At 39.9% G+C, this 19,507-nt stretch overlaps 1 protein-coding gene across 1 annotated transcript in view; it reads left to right on the top strand.

Moving 5' to 3' along the window:
* TYMS (thymidylate synthetase) overlaps positions 1–19,507 on the top strand; it is a 443,887-nt gene that overhangs the window by 30,270 nt on the left and 394,110 nt on the right. The gene's annotated exons all lie outside the window — the stretch shown is intronic.

Below are 19,507 nucleotides of genomic sequence, written 5' to 3'. Positions count from 1 at the left end.
TTTGGCATCCACCAGAATTTAAACTTGGCAAGGCCTTACCTATGTCTAGGCATTTCAGATCCTGTATCTAAACTCAAAAATCATTTCCTTAGTTACACTCATTTACTCACCCAGTATTCCCAACAGAGTACTCTGTAGGGAATTTAGTCTACCAACTAACAATCCCAAAACGTATGTTCAGAGTTTCCTCTTCCCCATCACACCTCCAACATTTGGCACATACCAGAGGAAAATTTCTAGAGTCTGCTTGGGGTATAAAAAAAACTTGTGGTAGTTTTATACTGCTCCTGATAACTTCCAGGTCATCTGCTGGCTTTCTTGACTGTAATACTCTCAAATAAGCAGTTGAACTTACTTATTGGATATGGAGAAAGCGGGCTTCTGCAGATGTTACTTGTAGGCATAAACTGCCTCCCCTCTGTCTGGGTCCTGCTCACCTTATACCATACTGTTGCAGCTGTTAAACTTGAAGAAATATATCTTTCTTTTCTGAAGAAATGTCAAGCAGAGGTCTTTATTTTGCCTCTGAAGAAATGTCACTGAAGAAAGTGTCCAAAAATAGATGAGACAAACTCGGTACTACTGTATCCGTTATACTTTCTCAGAACAAATTCTTGACAGTTAATTCTGTCGGCTATTTCAATTCTATTATAACACAGCTAGATAGATGAATAGACTAAGGCACACAGTCTAAGACGTCACCCCTGAATGAAACGTACTGTCCAGTTTATATAATTTTTTTCAACCAATGTTATTTTTAATGTTCTTGTGACTTGTTGTTCTGGTTTCTGTCTGTCCTGAAAAAGTCCATGGTTATTTCATGCCCTTTTCTGGTCCTTGTTGTATCTGAAGACTTCACAAAAGTCTCTCCACGTCATCTTTGCGTCACTTGACCTGTCTGCATATTTATTGCATATTTATTTATTTATTTCTGCATCTGAAAGCCAAGAAACTAAACTTCCTTTTTTTTTATAACAGGATGCATTTATAGTATTGCCCACAGCTATGTTAATATCCAAGCTGAACATAACTGTTCTTGCAAAGCAAGCATATTATTTTGAAAACTGCTGTTTGGCCTTGCACATTTCCTTTCACTGTACATACAGTATATTGGGGAAAAGCCTTTTAATTTGCACAACATCTGTCAAGTCCCACTTTTTTTTATTTAAGGCCCATGAAAATTGTAAGACCATTTACAACAGAATATGATCTTTAGTACTTTGAATCCCTTGGTCTGTTGCAACATATGAATCCCTTGCATTTAATGCTATTTCTTTAAAGAATGTTACATTACCAACAACTGTTACTTGATTAATACTTTTTATTAACACATCTTATAAGAGCAATTAATGCGGAAGTTGTATTACCCCACCATAGACATACAGCCATTATTACTTATCTATTTTTAACTGTTTTTATGCTTCCTTAAACAAGTCGTCAGTCTTGCAGTTACACACAAGCATTTCAAAATCTTGTCAAGTTAACCCTTGAAGGCAAAACCTTGTATTAGAAATTGCTTTTGCACTGCATAATTTCATTCTTCCTCTTCCTCCTCCTTTTCCCGGTTAGGGGTCACCACAGCAGATCACCTGTCCGCTCATGATTGGCAGTGAAGTTTTACAGTGTCGAGTTCCAGCTCCGGCGCCCAACCTTCCACAGAAGGCACACGCTCACACCTAGGGCCAATTTGGAGTGTCCAATCCACCTACAGCATGTCTTTGGGATGTGGGTTGCTTTGGGAAAAGGATATTTAAAAAAAGCAATTTACAGGAAAATGTGATCCTCTGTACTTAATGGCCTTTCTTTATTGTTAACAAGTTACTTATTTGACAGTTTTTATAACGCATCCTTTCTGTTATGTCTGAGAGAGCTCCATAAGTTGCATTTGCTATAACTCTAACTTTTTATATTGCCTTAGTGGCACCATACCAGTGAAATTCAGTTTCTGAAATAACACCATTTCCTATGTCCAGTTATTTTAAAATCTTTTCCTATTTTTATTTTATTATGAACCTCCCTCTTTCTGGTGATTTTTTTTTTTACCATGTCCTCTAGTAATGTGCGAGTAATTTTTATTATTGGAACTACATATTCTGTGTAACAATTTCTTCTTTCATTTCTTTCTTAAAAGAAGTATTATGTGTTAACTCCCATGCTGTTTTTATTTTTATAGTCCAGCTTTTTCCCATGACCATAGTTCTATTGAAAACAGTATCCCTTTTCCTATTTTTCTCAACTGTAATTTTTTTTATGGCCGATTGTTTTACAACTCTACTCTTATAAGATTTGTTTTTAAACGTAAAACGTGTATGTGTAACCTCTACAGGGACTGCATATAATGACATTTTTCCCTCTTAAGGAATGTGGCTAAAAACCCAACAATTTGACTTGTCACGTGCCTTTGCAAACACATTTTCCATGTCCAAAAATATATTGAAATCCGGTATCCGATGTCCATGTTCATGATCCGTTGTATCAGAGTATCTCTCCCCATTTTTTCTTTGCAACTGTTTTATTTGCATTGCCTTGTATGTACATTTTTTTTAGATTGCCTTTTGTCCATAGATTGCTATTATAGAAACAAATTTAAACATTTGTAAGACTGTTAACAGACTGTTACTGTAATACTGTTTGTTACTAACTTACACTGATTTTTATAAACCAACATGGTGTGCTGCTTTTGCTTGGATTTTTATTAGCTGAAAAATGCTATTTGTCTAAGTTTTAATGACTGTACTTTACTACCTGTATGTATTGCTGTGTATTACCCAGATGGCAGTTACACCAGTTTGACTAATGATGATTTTGCTGTACTAGTTTGTTTATAAGACTGTTTGCTGTGATATTTTATGTAACACATTCTTTTGAAAATATGACATTACAGTCCATGTTTTTTACCAGTATTGAGCCTGTTTGCTGTATGCATAAGCTGCCTTTAGAGACACATTGTACTTTTAACGTGGGGGGTTGACCCTTTCTTGTTACTATAGAACCTTTTGTCATTTAGGATTTGTCATGGGTACTGCCTTAAATGTTACTCCATTTCCAGACTCAGATGTGGATTTGCATACCCAACATTTAATTGCATTGTTTATTTGTATTAACTTTACTTTAAATCTGTATGGCTGTAGGTTATGTCTGAGTTTATTCTGAATCTGTCCTGGCTTATTAAACCAGTAAAGTGTTTTTTTGTCTTTTGCTGTCCCCATTGTTTAACATTGAGTTTTGTATACTAACATTGTCTTCCACTGCTTTAAAAGATCCCTGTACTTTGCTGCTAACTGAACCTGTATTTTAATTTATTGCTTTAATGCATATTGCCTGCCATGATCTGGTATTTCATAGGGTATATTTTATTTATGTATTCCTGTGACTGATTGTCCCTTAATGTATTTTCTGAACTTGGTTGTGTATTTGTAACCCTGGTGGAGCAGAAGCTGCTTGTGTTCCCCCCTGTGTTTATTTTATATCAGACCATGTATTCCATCCCCTTCCTTTCACCACGTAGTCTACAAGCTGTTTGTGTACATTTGCTATGTGCATCTGCAATACTGCATACTTTTTAAAACTGTGTAACACTCTGGCTTAATCTCGGAGTCTGTATCTGTCAGGCAGAAACTGATTTTAAAGCTGCATATGCGTTTTGCAGAATGTCGTCAGCTGTCGTGACGGAACTGCTTTAACAACCTCTTGCCTGACCAAAACATTATTTTGTTTTTTCTGTCATGCTATTTAGACTGTAAAACAGTTACAGGAGTCTAGACACTTTAGCTGCTTGCTTTGCTTTGCCATTTGCCAAAACATTTACTGTAGCCTTTCCTGTATATTTTTTATGTGCTTTGATTTTTGCCAACAACATTCTTCTAATGTTCTAGTACTAATGTGTGTCAAAGTTAAGTGATTTTTGCCAGGTTACTTTGTCCAAAGGTCAGTCATTGTTACAAGAAGCTGTCCAGTGCCAAGCTTCCGGCCCAGATGGATTTGGGCCCTCACCCATTCTCGTGTGTTGGGCTGGACAGGGGCTATATCCAACAACATTCTTCCTTTACTGGCACCTGTTCTGGTACCATTTTGAAGCTGCTGTGCTGTTTGTAGGTTCCTATTCCAACTGCAATAATCTTTTCTGCTTCAGTGCTACTAGGAGCTTAGTGTGGAGGCTGAGACTGCTGGTCAGTGCCAATGGAGAGGTCTGAATTCTCTTTCTTGGAGCCAAGAGAGTTAGCACTGATACTGACTTATGTCCTCTATGCCTTGGACTGTATTCTGTGCAAGTCGACTTAGAACTTCCCAGGCCTAGTATTCTAGGGTTGTCACAAGTGTCAGCGATGTTGCTTAACTGGCATTGTGGGGGTGCCCCCTAGGAGCTTGTATCTAAACCTTCACTCAGGCACACTGTCCTACTTTTGCCTGAGCAGGTGAGAATTTCTTTTCACAAGGATAGAGTACCATCTAAGTGATTTAGAATGCTTTCTACTGAGATAGAGCAAGTGGATGAGTATGAAGATATGCTCCCCTCCTCCCCAAAGTCTAAGATAGACGGACTGTTGTGCAAGTTCTCCAATGATCCTAATTTTGGGTTGGAGTGTACTAGTGGGGAAGGGTAAATAATGTTGACCTGTCCGACATGTCAGTCACAGAACAGGTGTTGCAGGAGGCTTTCCAGGGTTGTCTCCCCCTCCATAGGCAAGATGGCACCTCTTATTGCTACAGAGGTGTGGAAAGAACTCCTCTGATGCCCAAGAAATCTGACATGGTGCTTTCACTCTCAAGGATTGGGATTGCTGGACAAAGAACATGGAGCATAGACTCTGCTAGCTGCAGCAGCTCTGAAGAGAGGGCTGCTGCTCCTCCGTGCCTTACTGTCACACACAGATTTGAGAATTTTTTTGGCTTTGTGGAATAAAATCTATGCACCTTCTACATTTTTGCTTTAAAGGCACTTGGCTCTTTGGCACATATGTTAAAGATTCCAAAGGTAGAATTTGGATGAGGTCTCACTTTTTGAAGGCTGCCTGCACTTGATAAGCAGCTCAGGCTACCACTTTTTGATCATGTTTAACCTCCTCAAACTTTTTGCATGATTTGGACAGTGTAGCTAGGTTGGCAGTCACTGGAGTGACTATACATTGTCATGCCTGGCTTCATCTCCCAGATTTTCAGTAAATTCCAAGACTTTCTTACTTCGTTTTCAATGATGCTACTCCTTTTTCAAGCCAGAATTTAAGGCTAAACTGCAAAAGAGAGGGCAAAACCCTCTGGCTTTTGTAATAATTTGTTGCTTATACTGCCTCATCATTTTCAGGACTTGAATGGGCCCATGCCAGAAGGAGTTTAGGCATGGCCAGCATATCCGTGATCAGCTTGGTAGAAACTGTGACTGCTGTGGCGGCAATGTTTGGAGAGGATGTAAGACCAGTGGCAGGAATTCTTGAAACTGTCCTTGGTTTTCCATCTCCCAGTCCGGGGCAGCAACAAACTTCCAGAGGCCTTTACAGACTTCTCCAGTCTGGAGGTATTCAGTACTCTTCTCTCCCTCCACCTGCCGTCACTGATCACTATAACATGAGATGGATGTATCTCTTGGATGTCCAGAGTTTGTTTTTTATAGCCCCCCCTTCCCACTGGCTCACTGTTTTCCTAATGTCCCTCCCAGAAGTGGGGGAACCTCCTTCAAAAAGCATTCCAAGAAGCCTTACTAGACCAGAAGATGTATGTTGACTCTCAGAACATGCTTTCAGCAGGTTCACATACTGCATATCCAAAATTGCTGAAAACCACAACATTGGTGATGTAATTTTTTTTTCCAGCAAGGCAAGCCCATCTTCACCCATCTTGCTTTCAGGGGGGCCTTCCATTGTATACTAACCCAGAAGCAATACTAGACTTAAGTGGCCCAATCTAGTATGCCCCAAAGCAAAGTTCCATATAGGTACAGCTAGGTTGATACTCCTCCCTCAAAACAGAGGAGATTGTAATGCTGTTTGGACCTCCAGAGACATGCCTGCATATCAAAGTTGTCAGTGCCCTTCCTTTTGATTTGGATAGGCTCCAGCCACATCACTTTTGGGCTTTCCTCAGCCCCTGTGGAATTCACAAAGTGCATGGCCACAGTTGCAGTATTCTGAAGGCTGCAGAGGTTGAAGATCATCTCTCATCAGGATGTCTGGCTCCTAACTGTACCAACTATTGCAAAACAGATTAAGACCTGGGGAAGCTTTTGGGGAAGCTTTTGGTTAGTTCAGTCCTTGGGGAAGTCCACAACTCTAATTCATAAGGTGTTTCTTTGATCAGCTGGTATATAGTCTCCCAGCAAAAAGGATTCCTCCCTGTGTTCTTATAAAGGATTCACTAGCCTACCTAAAGGCAGCAGTGAGCCTTAAGGTGCTGGGGTTCAAGGTGGCCACAGTTCTTGTACGTCTACACGTAATTTATAAAATCTGGGTACTCCAGTGGACTTTGTGCACTCTGAATCCAGTGTTCCTATATAATTTCAGCCTGTAAGAGAATTTCTGAAGTGTGACATTCTCTCCCTGGCAAGCCCCTTCCTTTTTCCTGAACCCCTGGTGTTAGTCACCACTGTAGCTTCAGCCCTAGAGTGAGGTGGCCATTGTCGTAAGTGGATAATCCAAGGTGTCTGGTCACAAAATTATGCCATTTTGCATGTAAATAGCTTAGAATTGCTAGCAGGCCTTTTTACTTTGCAGGATTCCCTTCCTCATTCTGACATTGACTGTCCTTTAAAGTGCTTTCTGGTTGGAACCTGTATGCCTATTGAATAAAACTCCTAGCAATCCAGGTCGACAAGTATTTGCTGATACCGCATGAATGGTCCCTTTTCCTAGCTGGTAATGAGATCTCTGCCACTTGGATAGGGAAGAGATCTTTTTACTCTCCAGCCAGTGCCAGATACAGCAACTTTTATGTTTCCCCAACTGCCCTTCTGGGGTAGCAGCCTAGGAACACTGTAGGCCAGAATTGGCTTCCAGGTGGTCTGTCCAATCTACACCCACCCCCTTTTCCCTTGATCCCTAAATTTTTACAGAAAGCATAAGTGAGTAAAGCCATTCTCATCCTTATTCTAACCTTGACCATATGGCTCTCCCTGCTGTAGTCTCTCCTGCAGAAGCCTGTTGGGTTTGGGACTTTCATATCTCTCCCGAACTCAAACCTCACCTGTATCTTCTTACCTTCAGGTTATCTGCCCAGTTTGTCCACTTCTGAGGGTGGCAAGAGAGACTGGTTACCTAGAACGGCTGATTTGAATTTTTGTTCTGCCCACCAATTCCTTAGTCCTTGATTTACCTTGCTCCAATTTTCATTACTGGCCTGGGCATCTCCTCCATCACATTCAACTTCTGTCTAGTGTCTTCTGTAGCCTCCCTTAAGGTTTGTGTGAGCCTTTTGATCATACTTGTAGAAGAAAGCAAGTAAACTCATTACTGAGGCCAGTGAGAAAAGACTGAAGAATTGTGAATGAGGCAGAAATGCATAAACTCTGGGCAAGTTAAGAGAAGCTGTTGGGACAGAAAAGCTATTCAAGACTGTACATCACTTATGACATAGGCAGTCATACATTCATATAAATGAAAGCAAACCATATTGACTTTTCAGTTACAAACCTACACCCCATGTAATCTTCTCTAGTCTTTTTCAACTGAAAATTGCATAGCTCATTCAATTCCTGCCTTCCCTAAACCACATTCCTCACCCAAAACATTATTCTGCATGTATTCCCACAATTCCTATTTTTCTGTATAATTTTGTACTACCTTTTTCTAAAGAACCCACTTCTACTTTTTTATCTCTGTTACTATAAGCCTAAGCTAACTGTACCAGAAGTAGTTATTTTCTATTATACCATGACCCCCCCAAAACGTGCACGCTGATTGGCCAGCGTGCCCGTTGTAAATCGAGTTATACTAATGGAAAAAGGTCCGGTCGCCCGGACTTTTTTCCATTAGTATAACTCGTTTTTTTAAAACACTGTCTCACTATGTTAAACCCATTTAACATAGCGAGACAGTGTTTTAAAAAAAAGCAACGGAGAAAGCAAGATCTCCGTTGCTTTTTTTTAGTGTTTCGCTATGTTAAATGAGTTTAACATAGCGAGACAGTTTTAAAATAAGCAACGGACATCTCCGTTGCTTATTTTAAAACTGTCTCGCTATGTTAAACTCATTTAACATAGCGAAACACTTAAAAAAGCAACTGAGATCTTGCTTTCTCCGTTGCTTTTGCCCACAGCTCTGATGTACTGCGCAGGCGCGCAGTACATCAGAACTGCCGCGGATGCCAGACATCTGCGGAAGGGCAGCAAACTGGCATTATACTATGCCATTATTTAAGAAAAGTAATGTCATGGTATAATAGCAATAACCCACTTCTGGGTGTGGGTAATGCTAAATTTACCCACGGTTGGCTTTGTTTGGTCCCTCGGGCTTTCGCCCTCGGGACCAAACCACGCCAACCGTGGGTAAATTTAACAGTACCCACACCCAGGCGTGGGTTATTGCTATACTAGTAATTGCTTTTTTGCCAGCTACCAGAATTAAACTCAAGGCCTTACTATATAGGCAATTCAATTCTGTATCACAGCTCAAAAAAAAAACAATTACACAAATTTGCTCACCCAGCATTTCTGACAAACTGCAGAGAACTTTTAAAGTCTGCCAACTCATTACAGTCTTAAAAATGTTCCCAGTTACCTTTTTTTCTTTACAATCACACCTCCATTTGAAATCTACCTGAGGGAACCTTCTATGGTGTCTGCTTGGGGTACAAAAATACCTATATAAACACTTCCAAGTGCTATAGATATATAATCTCCTCCCATTGTTTGGGTTTTTTTTTGGATTGTTTATCCAATCTCTTCCCAGTCCTTTCAAGCTTCATCTGTTTCCTAGAGTTATAATAGTATTTTTATATGTTGTACCGGTAGTTTCATTTTTAACTGCAGTCTCTCTTTTAGATTGTACTAAAAACTCTACCAGTGCTGTCCTTTCACCTAGGACCCTCCTATTCATTTATCTCTGCCTATATCCTGCCTTTCCTATCAATGATGGATATCAATCATTAGCTTGGTTTCTTATTGTATTCTTGGCCTATTCCCATTGTTTGCCAATTTTCTCCAGTAAATTCCACCCCCCTCTTGCATCCCTAATTGCAGTCATCCCTATTTGCAGAATCTCCTCCATTCCCATGTTGGCTTAGTTCTTGGAATACTTCGTTATCGTCCTCCTTAAGGATCTGTATCCCAATTCCCAGTCTCTCCTTATTTTTGAGCCCCCCCCCTGTTTCATCATCCCTTTCCACATTGAATTGTAGATTTCTGCTTGTGATATGTATAGTAGTCTTACCTGTGTAGATCTAAAATATCCCTTCAAATCAGGTAATCCGTAACCACCATGCACTGTTGGAAGAATAAACTTATCCCACTTGACTCTTGCCCTCTTCCCCTCTCAGATAAAATTCTTCAACTCTGTTGCTATCCACAAATTCTCTGATTAATTTTATACACGAGTCTGGAGTTTGGTATATTTTTTATCAAAAGGACTAAAAAAAGTCTCTGCTTGTATTTTTCTGTCCATATCCATAAGAGTTTCCAGATTCTCAGTTTTTGTGTTATCTTTTGTTTAGTCTCTGAAATTAGACAGTATGATGACCCAGAAGGTAAAACAAAGCATAGAACCGGAGCTGCCACAGGAAACAGAAGTTTAATCCACAAGCCACAAACAGTTCACATAAACGCCTCCAAATACACAGTACGTTTTCGTTTCTCCAACTTCATCAGATGTGGGCTACTTCCAAAGCTAACACCTTTTATAGAGCACATTGTTTCAATTAACGAATCGGCTTTGCTAAGCAATCCACTTGTAAAGAAAAAATGAAAAGTGCTTTTAACCTGATTACATTTTATGTTTTATATGATGAAAATTTAAAGGTGTCAATACATTGCTAAATCAGATACTCTTATTATAAATAACCATTCACTTTTAAAACTGTTCAATTTTGGTAAAATGCATGAATGAATTAAAAAATACTAAAGTAAAAAATGAAACTTTCCTTTGAAAGAAATAATTCTGCAAAAACTAATCCATTTACCACCATCTAGTGGCCATACAAAGATTTTGCAAGGAACAACAAAATAAACCATTCCCTTTTCCTTAAAACATAACTTGCATAAAGTGAGTTCTAAAAATGCCTACTTTAGTATATGCTTTGTCTATAAATACATACATATGTTAAAATTAATTTATTACTGTTTTGATTAAAACAACTTATTAAAAAACATGTTATTAAAATTACATTCAAATGAACATTAAAAAAATACTTAACAAAAAAGAAGTTTAGTAAAAAGTATGTAGAGTTTATAAAGCATTTAGGACTCTTTATAAGTAAAGTTTGAGCAACTTTCTTGAAATTCCTGTTGGACACATTACAATTTGGCATCTTATTTTCAAAAGGGGGGCTATAGAAATATTTTCGTTAAGACCAGGGGCTTTGTTTGCCTCTAGTAATAGTTGCCAGTACAGCTCCCTATATTCTATTTCTTCCCACAGCCCTCCCCTTTTATCTATGTCTGCTCAATAACATAAAATGTAAATTGTGCCTCCGGGCATTCCTTGGTATGCTTATATAGTGCATTTGTTTCCTTTTTTACCTGTATGTCCTATATATGTTCGTATATTTTCCTTTTTAGTTTCCTTTCTGTTTTTCGAACATAACCTTGGCATGTCTTACAAATCTTTTGTTTAGTCTCTTCCCGCATATCCTTGGCTGCCATAACAGAATCCTTTTTAACCCATATGCTTAAGTACTTCATTTTATCATGTCCCCATAAATGAGTGATGCTGAACAAATTTGTTGTGGGTACATAATTTTATAGCTATTGCTTTTGTGTTATCTTCATTAATTTTGCATTTCTGAAACTGTTTCAGAAAGTTCCACAACACTGAAATGTCCTTTTCTGGGTATATTCTGAACAAAATATTAGTAAATCAAGCCAACTCTTCTTGATTACCATAACAATTATATCCTTGAATTTGAGACCTTTATTTTCTTTGCCAGTGGTTCTAAATATGACACAAATAACAAGAGGAATTACTTCATTACTAGACATCCCAAAGAGCTATTCTTGTGATCAGAAGTCTTAAAATATCGCAGCTCAAAGGCTAGCAGCCTTTTTTTACCAGACTGCTGGGAATCCACTCCAGTGCCTGTAAAAATGTTCAGTCGTGCTGGGGAGAAACTTCAGGTGGAGGGTTGATATAAATGATGCTTGGGTATGCACAGATGTTAAATTTTTCATACCACTTGTCATTAACTTGTGTTGTCTTTCGTCTTTTCCCGTTTAGGGGTCGCCACAGTGGAATTCTGGTCCGCTAATGATTGGTATTTGATTTTTACATGCCAAGTTACCAGCCCTGACGCACAACCTTCAACGAAGGTACGCCCATTCATGCATGTCTCCACGCAGAAGACGCTCTAGCTGAGAATCGAACCGGACAGCGTCTTACTGTGAGGTGACAACGCTACCGCAGCACCACCACCGCGGGTTACCACTTGTCATTAACTGTAGTTTGTATTTCTGCTCAAGTTTGCAAGAAATCCAGTGGGGGGCGGTTGTGATGTCACTAGTCAAAATATTCCCCTCTGTTGCCCCCAGTGGCATACAAGGCAAACTGAGTTTAGATTCTGCATGGCACTAGTGCAGTGGTTGTCTAGCCTTCTGATTTTGCTTTCCTGAGATTCTGTAAGGAAAGATGTTGTCATTAATTTGTTAGACTAAGATATAACGGACTGATGCCAGACATCCCTTGGATTCTCAACACTTGCTTCTCAGACTCTGCATGGGGAGCCCTTGTGAGGGAAGTGAGTGTAGAGGACTTGGGGATATAGCTTTCAAAAAATAAAAAAAAATATGGAAAAAAGCATAACATAGGAGATTACTGCTGTCCTAGCCATCAGATTCTTCAGGGGCATTTGGCAGCAGGGAACCTTGCAGATCATGTCTGTCAATACCACAGTAATGTGATGTATAAACAAGCAAAGGAGGAGTTTGCTTTATCTGTTGTGCATACTAACTGCAGGTTTGCAAACTGGGCCAGGAGGTAGGTTTGACTTTATGCCAAAGGCAGTTTTAGAAATGTCACTGTTTTTCCCCCTGCCCCCAACAAGGAGGGGAAAAAGTCTTGCATTCCCTAGATGTGCACAGCCATTGAGGTTCTACTTGAAAAGAAGAAATTATGTAGGAAGTCTTGATCAGCTCTTTATTACCTTTGCGAAAAGTAGAGAAAGCCAACCATTGCCAAATGGGCTAGCACACCCCACTGTAAGAAGCAGGCATCATGGAAAACCAGTACCGGATTTCACCAGGGCCTTTGCTACTATTCGTCTTGAAGGAGTGACTACACAAGGCATTTTGGAGGTCACCTGTCCACATTTGCCAATCATTATAACCCTAATCAGGGCAGGATTTGCTGCAGCCATTTGCAGGGCATGTTGTCCCCTTCAAATTGGGCCAGCCTTTTTCTCCCAAGCTCTAGAACTCATCCCAAATGTCAATACTGCAATAGTGAAACTGCAAATTGTGTAGAAACTGGCCATAAATGCAGATACAGATTCAGTGTTGCAGTACCAGTTTCCTCCATTTTCCCTTGTACATGCAGATACTTCATGCACAAGCAAGAATGCCTTTTTTACCTTGCCAGTATACTAAGACTGTCAATCCTGTAACACATCAAAGTTGTTAAAAAAAAATCTAAACTAGTGCTTGCTTTAATGTAATTGGTAGTCTATTCCAGGTGTCTGCTATTCTCTAAGAAGGAATTAGCACCTCTCTCATTTGTCTCCAAACAGGTTGTCTGTTGATTCTCTACTTTTTTTGATAACCCCAGCAGTAATTGCATAAAATTGGGGAGGGGGGGGGCTGAAAATTGAGACAGAAGAGGAAAATAGTAAAAGAGGTTAATGGCTTTTAACTGGGTGGTAGACTAGTCTGAGGAGATCGGAGCTAGAATCTGAGAGGTTGTAGCCAACTGGCCCAGTAGTGTGACAGAATGCCAAATATGCTGAAAAGTAAGGTGCACAAAACCGTAATGAGACCAGTTCTACTGTAAGGTATAGAAACCTAGGCAGTGAAAGCAGAGCAGGGATGGGTGCAGATGGAAGTGCTGAAGATGGGTGATGGTCCATCTCAGTGTACAGTATATAGACAACAGATTATGATTGTTCAGACGTGGCAGGAAAGCAGAACATAATCTGGTGACGATGATTTAGGACAGAATAGAAGGCGAGAGGAAACAAGGGCATCCAGTAAAGACATGGACGGATAACTAGCTCATCTAGTACTTGGTACTGTTCCCCAATCTGGCACTGTAAGTTGTAGAAAATTTAGAAAATATCTAATGTTTCTATAATTTTATATAAGCAGACACGTACACAGTTGAGTAAATGCTTACAGATTCTGTTCTGATCTGGCTAGTGCTCCTAAGAGCTGGGCAAACCAGGTCCTGTTCCTGTGCACAGGAAGTGCATTTACCACCACAAAAGCGGTACTGGACCTCCTTTCTGTACTTGTTTAGCGTGGTAGTACAGTACTGTTGCTCATTTCTAATCAGACTTTCACCCATTCACTCACTATGAATGAGATGTTCTAAGAGAGTCCAATTTTGGACCCATTCTTTTATATGGGTTTCCAAAGAAAGAAGGTAGTGAACCAGGAGGCCTTTTGGCTGAACAGGATTTAGCTCCTAGATTTTGCCTTTATCTGACTGTTTCAGTGTTGGGAACATCATTCACAATAACTGAAAATCATTGCCAACCTGACTACAAAAAAAATGATTCAGCCTTGGTCACAGCTGAAGCACAGACCAGCAACCCGGAAGACAACTAGTCTGGTGATGGGGATGTGCAGCCTTCAGAAACAGGGCAGTTCACCTCTGAGGAAAAGGGCATAAAACTCCCTTCTGGAGTTGGACTTGAAATGGAGGCCAAATTTTTGGAATTAGAATCTGCAGAGAGACTGTGGCATTTGGGAGGCCAAAGGAAAAGCATAGATGGAATTGGGATCGGCAGAGAGACTATGGTTCTTGGAGGTTGAAGAAAATGAGAAACTGCTCCAACATATGGAGATGCTGACTCTTCAGGGTCACGGTAATTGGGAAGGGAATAACTGAACCGCAGAAGCAATAAAGGTCAGTAAATGTCTTCCACAATTGAGCGGGTGATAATTTTGATACTCTATGCTGTTTACATATTTTTATTCATACAGTTGAAAATGTTGACAAAGGGCTGTGGGTACAGTTCCTGACCACCTTACTCAATGGTACAGCTTGTAACTGTTTCTAAATTGCCTGACACTCTATAGTTAATGTTTTTAAGTTAACACCTGAAGCTTACAGAAAAAATTTGTGAGCATAGATGCAAGGCAGAGGAGTGTATGGGATTATATTGTTACCCATTTATTTTCATAGGGTATCTGGTCACCACTTTTGAAAGGCTGTCAGACCTTTTGGTGAAGGAACAAGCCCTTAGCACTTTGCCTGAGGTCATGAGAATCTGGTTGGCAGACAGGGAGTGCAACTCTGTTAGCCAGTCCAGATTACAGCAAATAATTTGTTTATGCAGGTGGATGCTTCAAACCATGGGATGGGGGCTTTACTCAGCCAGGTTTCCTTGGAGGGAGAAGAGCACCCAGTTGTATCAGCTGTAGACTTCAACCCAGGAGGAATGTTATAAGATTGTAGAAAAAATGTCTAGCCATAGTATAGGCACTGCAGAAATGTCAGCCTTATCTGTACGTTAGGAAATTCACTGTTTTTACAGACCACAATCCCTTAAGATGGCTACATTGTGCCGTCCAGCAAAATGCCAATTTATTAAGATGAAGCCTAGGGATGCAGGCATATGACAGTGCAGCACTGCAGTGGGCTCAGCAATGCCAGTGCAGATGGGCACTCAAGACTGGGTATAGGTTAATGTGCTTCCAGACAGGCCTGTTTGTCAAGCAACTTTTGTCCAGGGTCTCATGAAAAACTAGCTAGAATCTTCAAACGGGGGAGAGATGTGGTGATATGAGGTAGTACCATCTGTACCAGGGAGAGTAGGGCAGTGCATGTGTAACATATGCCATCATAGCTAGCTGGAGTTTTGTAAAGGATTTTGTCACTTTACTGTCACACTAATTTTGTACATATGTTTGTGTTAAAAATGTACTTGTAAAGTTGCTTGTGTTAAAAATGCATCAGCAGTGGGTCCTGCTGGACAGAAGAGATGCACATGTACGTCAGACAGTATTTATTATTAGCTGATTCTGTGTTAAAACATGTACATTTAATTCTGGAAGAGAAGAAGGTAATCTTTATAATTTATAATAAAATAATAATTTTGAAAAATAGGCTGAAAATGAAATGGGTTGGTTTAAGCCAGGAAAATCTGATTGCAGCCAAACATAAAAATGCCTGGGAAAACCAGGATAAGGAATCTTACTGAATTGTTCTTAGGGGTGAACTAATTGCTACCCTGGAAGGGTGGAAGTTTTTGAAATTGTTTTATAGCTTTCAGATGCTGCAACAGATCTTGGCAAAACTCTGGGTATGTAGATGAGATGTGATGTCATTCTATAACTACCACTGAAATGATTTTTAGACATTAGTGAGAGAGATTCTGGATCTATTCTGGATCTCTCAGCTGTAGCACTTTGGAACCCGACAGGAAAGCTGTATCACACAGCCACACACACCATCTTGCCTTGCTGTAGTAAGCAACTCTGCACTCATCTTGCCTTGCTTTCAGGGAGCAGTAATTTAGTCAGTCAGGAAAATTATAGTGAGATTAGTTAAGTATTTTTCTACATCTGTATGAATCTATCAAGTGTTTTTTTTTTATATATTCTGTGATTAAAACTCTTATTGTAACTAGATATTCAGTATTCTCATGTTTCTGTTTTATTAAGTATTTGTATACCTTTATTTGCAGCTGGTCTTTAATACTTGTAACATCTTGAGAGTACTTATGCTTATTTTAGTGGCACTGTGGACACTCCTAAAATTCTTGCTGCATTGGTCAAACTCTACCATTTTTATTAGTATTAATTTTATTCAGTATAGTTGGATATCCTTATGCTTATTTTAGTGGCACTGTGGACACTCCTAAAATTCTTGCTGCATTGGTCAAACTCTACCATTTTTATTAGTATTAATTTTATTCAGTATAGTTGGATATCCTTGTAAGAGCCTTGGAATAGCTGACTGCTGGCAGAGTAGTTACGCCATAATCTTGGCAGAGGGGGCACAGCTGGTAACTCTGCCGGTCTTTCCCAGGTGCATGTGTCTGTGTGGAAATCAAATATCCAAGTGTGTTTGTCCACTACTTGGAACAGGGACATACCGCTCCAAAGTAGTTCAGTGTGGAGTTTTGTTTGGGGCCTGGAGAGACAGAGTCCAGCCCCCAGGACTGGAGTGTGCTCCGTGTGCTGTTAAGGGAAATTGTGCAAAATACAAAAAACATTATTTTTTGCTGTTTTAAAATCCGTATTTTTAGATCAGAGGGGATGAAACTACAAAAATGCAGTAGAAAAATCTGCAGCTAGGTGGCAGATTACGTTTGCCGTCGATAAGCCTCCTGGTTTATATGAAACTAACATTAAATGTTTTCTTGGGGTTGGAAAACTTACCATCACATAAAGGGTTAATAACTTCAGAAGTTGTTTTTAAGTGTTTGTTTTATTGGAATTTTAAATTCATTGGTTGTGGATATTTTAACCTGTATAAAAGCTGCAGATTTTGTATGTGAATATTGTCTGAAGTCATTTTTGACTTAGTGGGTTACTAATTTTGCATATGCTAAAGTGGTCCTGTTGTCCTTGGAGTGCCTAGCATTATAGTGTTGGTTTTAGTGTACGATAATTCCTGAACTGTTCTGATACCAGTTATTTATGACATCTTTCTGAGTATTTTTATTGATCTGTTCCATTTTCTGTACTCTTAAGTGACACTTGTCTTAATTGCTTTATAGTTTTCTCTGTTCAGTACTTCCATGATGGCATTTGATTTCTCCCCTTCCTTTCCCTTACTGCCAGTGCTTTTGTGGTAAGACTGTTATTAATTTAGCTGTGCAGTAATGAATCCTATTTACTTTTATATCGGATGAATTGCTGTGAAGAGTCCTCTTACTGTGTTCACTTGTTTTATCTAACTTCTAACATTTTGGATCTGACTTTCTGTAGTGCATCTCGTTCATTGATCTTGAAATGTCTATCCAACTCTAAGTCAAGCAACTCTTCTCTTAGATCATTTTCTTCTAACCTGAGAGCACATTGTATGGAATGCCTGCAGGAAAAGGAGAATATGAATTCCGGAGCATCTTCCTGCGCCACGTTGTCTTCAGTTTCATCCTGTCTCATTTGTTGCTCTTTCATATGGGAACTCACTGAACTATCACTCCATAACATTGACTTCATCAGAGTTACCACAGTTTCCTCTTCCTTTCCTTGCTGTGCAATTCCAAGTGAACTTTTGTACTGGCCTTCTGGTGAAGGCTTCAAAGTACTATATGGCAACTGATCAGATGTTTCCCGCTCCACTGGTTTCTCCTTAATATGGGGATCCCTTACTCCATCTTGCTGTTGTCAGAGAGATTTTCTACACTAAATCCTTCACTTTGCAGGTAATCCATAACCTCAGTTTCTATTTCTTTACTAATCTTCTCTTCTGCTGTTCCCCTTTGTTTTCTTATTTTTTGTATTGTAAAACTTTCCATATCCGGATGCCTTTGCCTGTAATATATTTGAAAAAAAAAATCTTTGGTGCTACTGTTTTGGTATTAATCAGATGTTCTTCGTGTTTCACTGTTGCAGTCATCACACATGGATTATCCGCCTGCAGGTAGCCCTCAGTCGGCCCAAATACCAGAGTCTTGGGATTTCTGCGTCTGATGCGGTCACCTCTTCCATGAAGTCATGGTTATAAAACATGCAGCAGACACCATTACATCAGCTTTTCTTGCTGCGCAGGAGCCCGAAGCAGTTCCCAAGTGTCAGTCGGCCGCTACCTGAAATTTTCATTTTTCAAGTTTCAAACCTGAAGTCTTCTAAAGCCAAGTACCCCATTGAGGATCCTTTTTTCTTGCCCTAACAGATGAGTTCACAATTGTCTTGCTTGTGGAAAGCAAATGCCTCACAGATTTTCATTCTTACTGCATCACCTCTTTAGGCCCAGACCATGATGTCCCTCACTGTTGGTTTTGTGCCTTGTTCAACGCCCGAACTATTCATCGTTGGGCTATCTTTGTCTGCAAATTCTTTCGCTCTAGTTCTCTGTATTCCGAAATGGCTTTGATAAGCCATCCGACTACTGATCTTCCGAAAAAATGTAAGGATAAAGACAGACCGCGTAGATCCAAAACTGCCAACAACTCTTCCGTTAAGCTAGTTGCCAGTCTGCCATTACTCGGCAAGGTGCTTTTGCAGCCCCTGATACCCACTTCTGCAGATTCACAGGCCTCTACTGAGACCCTTTCAGAGTCCGGTATGCCGCAAAATGCTTCTTCCACTATGGAACCTGCAGCTGGCTGTCTGTACCTTGGATGGGTCCAGAGCTGCTGTGCAGGCACCGGCTTCTGAGGGTGTATTCAGACCGTTCGATGTTCATATTAAACAAACTACTTATTTTCTGAATAAAACTACCGAATTTCTCAGGCCCAGAGTTCACACTATGCCTAGGAAACAGATGACCAAAGTGCACTCTCAAGCTCCCATGCCAAATGCTTAGAATGGCTGAAGACCTTATTAATTTAATTAGGGGAAACCAGCCTTCCCCCTCTAAAAGATAAAGAATTGATTTTCCTTCTGATTTCTACAGACCATGAGTCGATACCGGACTCCTCTGATTACCAGGTTATACCCTTGTCTACGTATGAGATTCGGATGCAGAAGATTCCATTCCCTCTGCCCCCAGAGGACTTTTCTTTTGGTGAAACCTTGCATACCCTAAGAGCATTTCAGCTGGGAATGCTAGGAATACCCACAGTCCAAAAAGAGACTCTGGGGAATTTTTCAACTTGCCTCAGCACAGGCCTCTAGCTATACCCCCTGTCCTGGATATTGTAGATGATGTCTTCATGGAGTCCAGTCTTACCCCTGATACTTTACCACTAGCTCCTAGAAAGCCTGATGGGTACTATAGTGTACTGGACTCTCACAAATTTCTCTCTAGATCCCTGGGAAATATTCTCTGGATCTGCAGTGGGATTTTTAAAGGTATTAAGGCTACCTACAGTCAACAACCCTACCCCTTCGGACAGGGATTTTAGGGCTTTAGACAGATGGCGTAAGAAGGTATATATCTTTGCAACTCTTGCCATCAGGGCTTTAAATTGCCAGTTTCACATGTTGGAAGTATCAGCAGCATATTATGGAACTAATTAAACAAAAAATGTTGTTGAATCCTGATTGTGCAGAAAGTAAATATTTACAAGAGTTAATGCATTCTGCAAACCAGGTTGGTAA

This window comes from Protopterus annectens, chromosome 3.part0 (genome assembly GCF_019279795.1).
Source record: "Protopterus annectens isolate FY-2018-M chromosome 3.part0, PAN1.0, whole genome shotgun sequence".
NCBI classification, from domain to species: domain Eukaryota; kingdom Metazoa; phylum Chordata; order Ceratodontiformes; family Protopteridae; genus Protopterus; species Protopterus annectens.
This window is presented reverse-complemented; position numbering and strand designations above follow the sequence as displayed.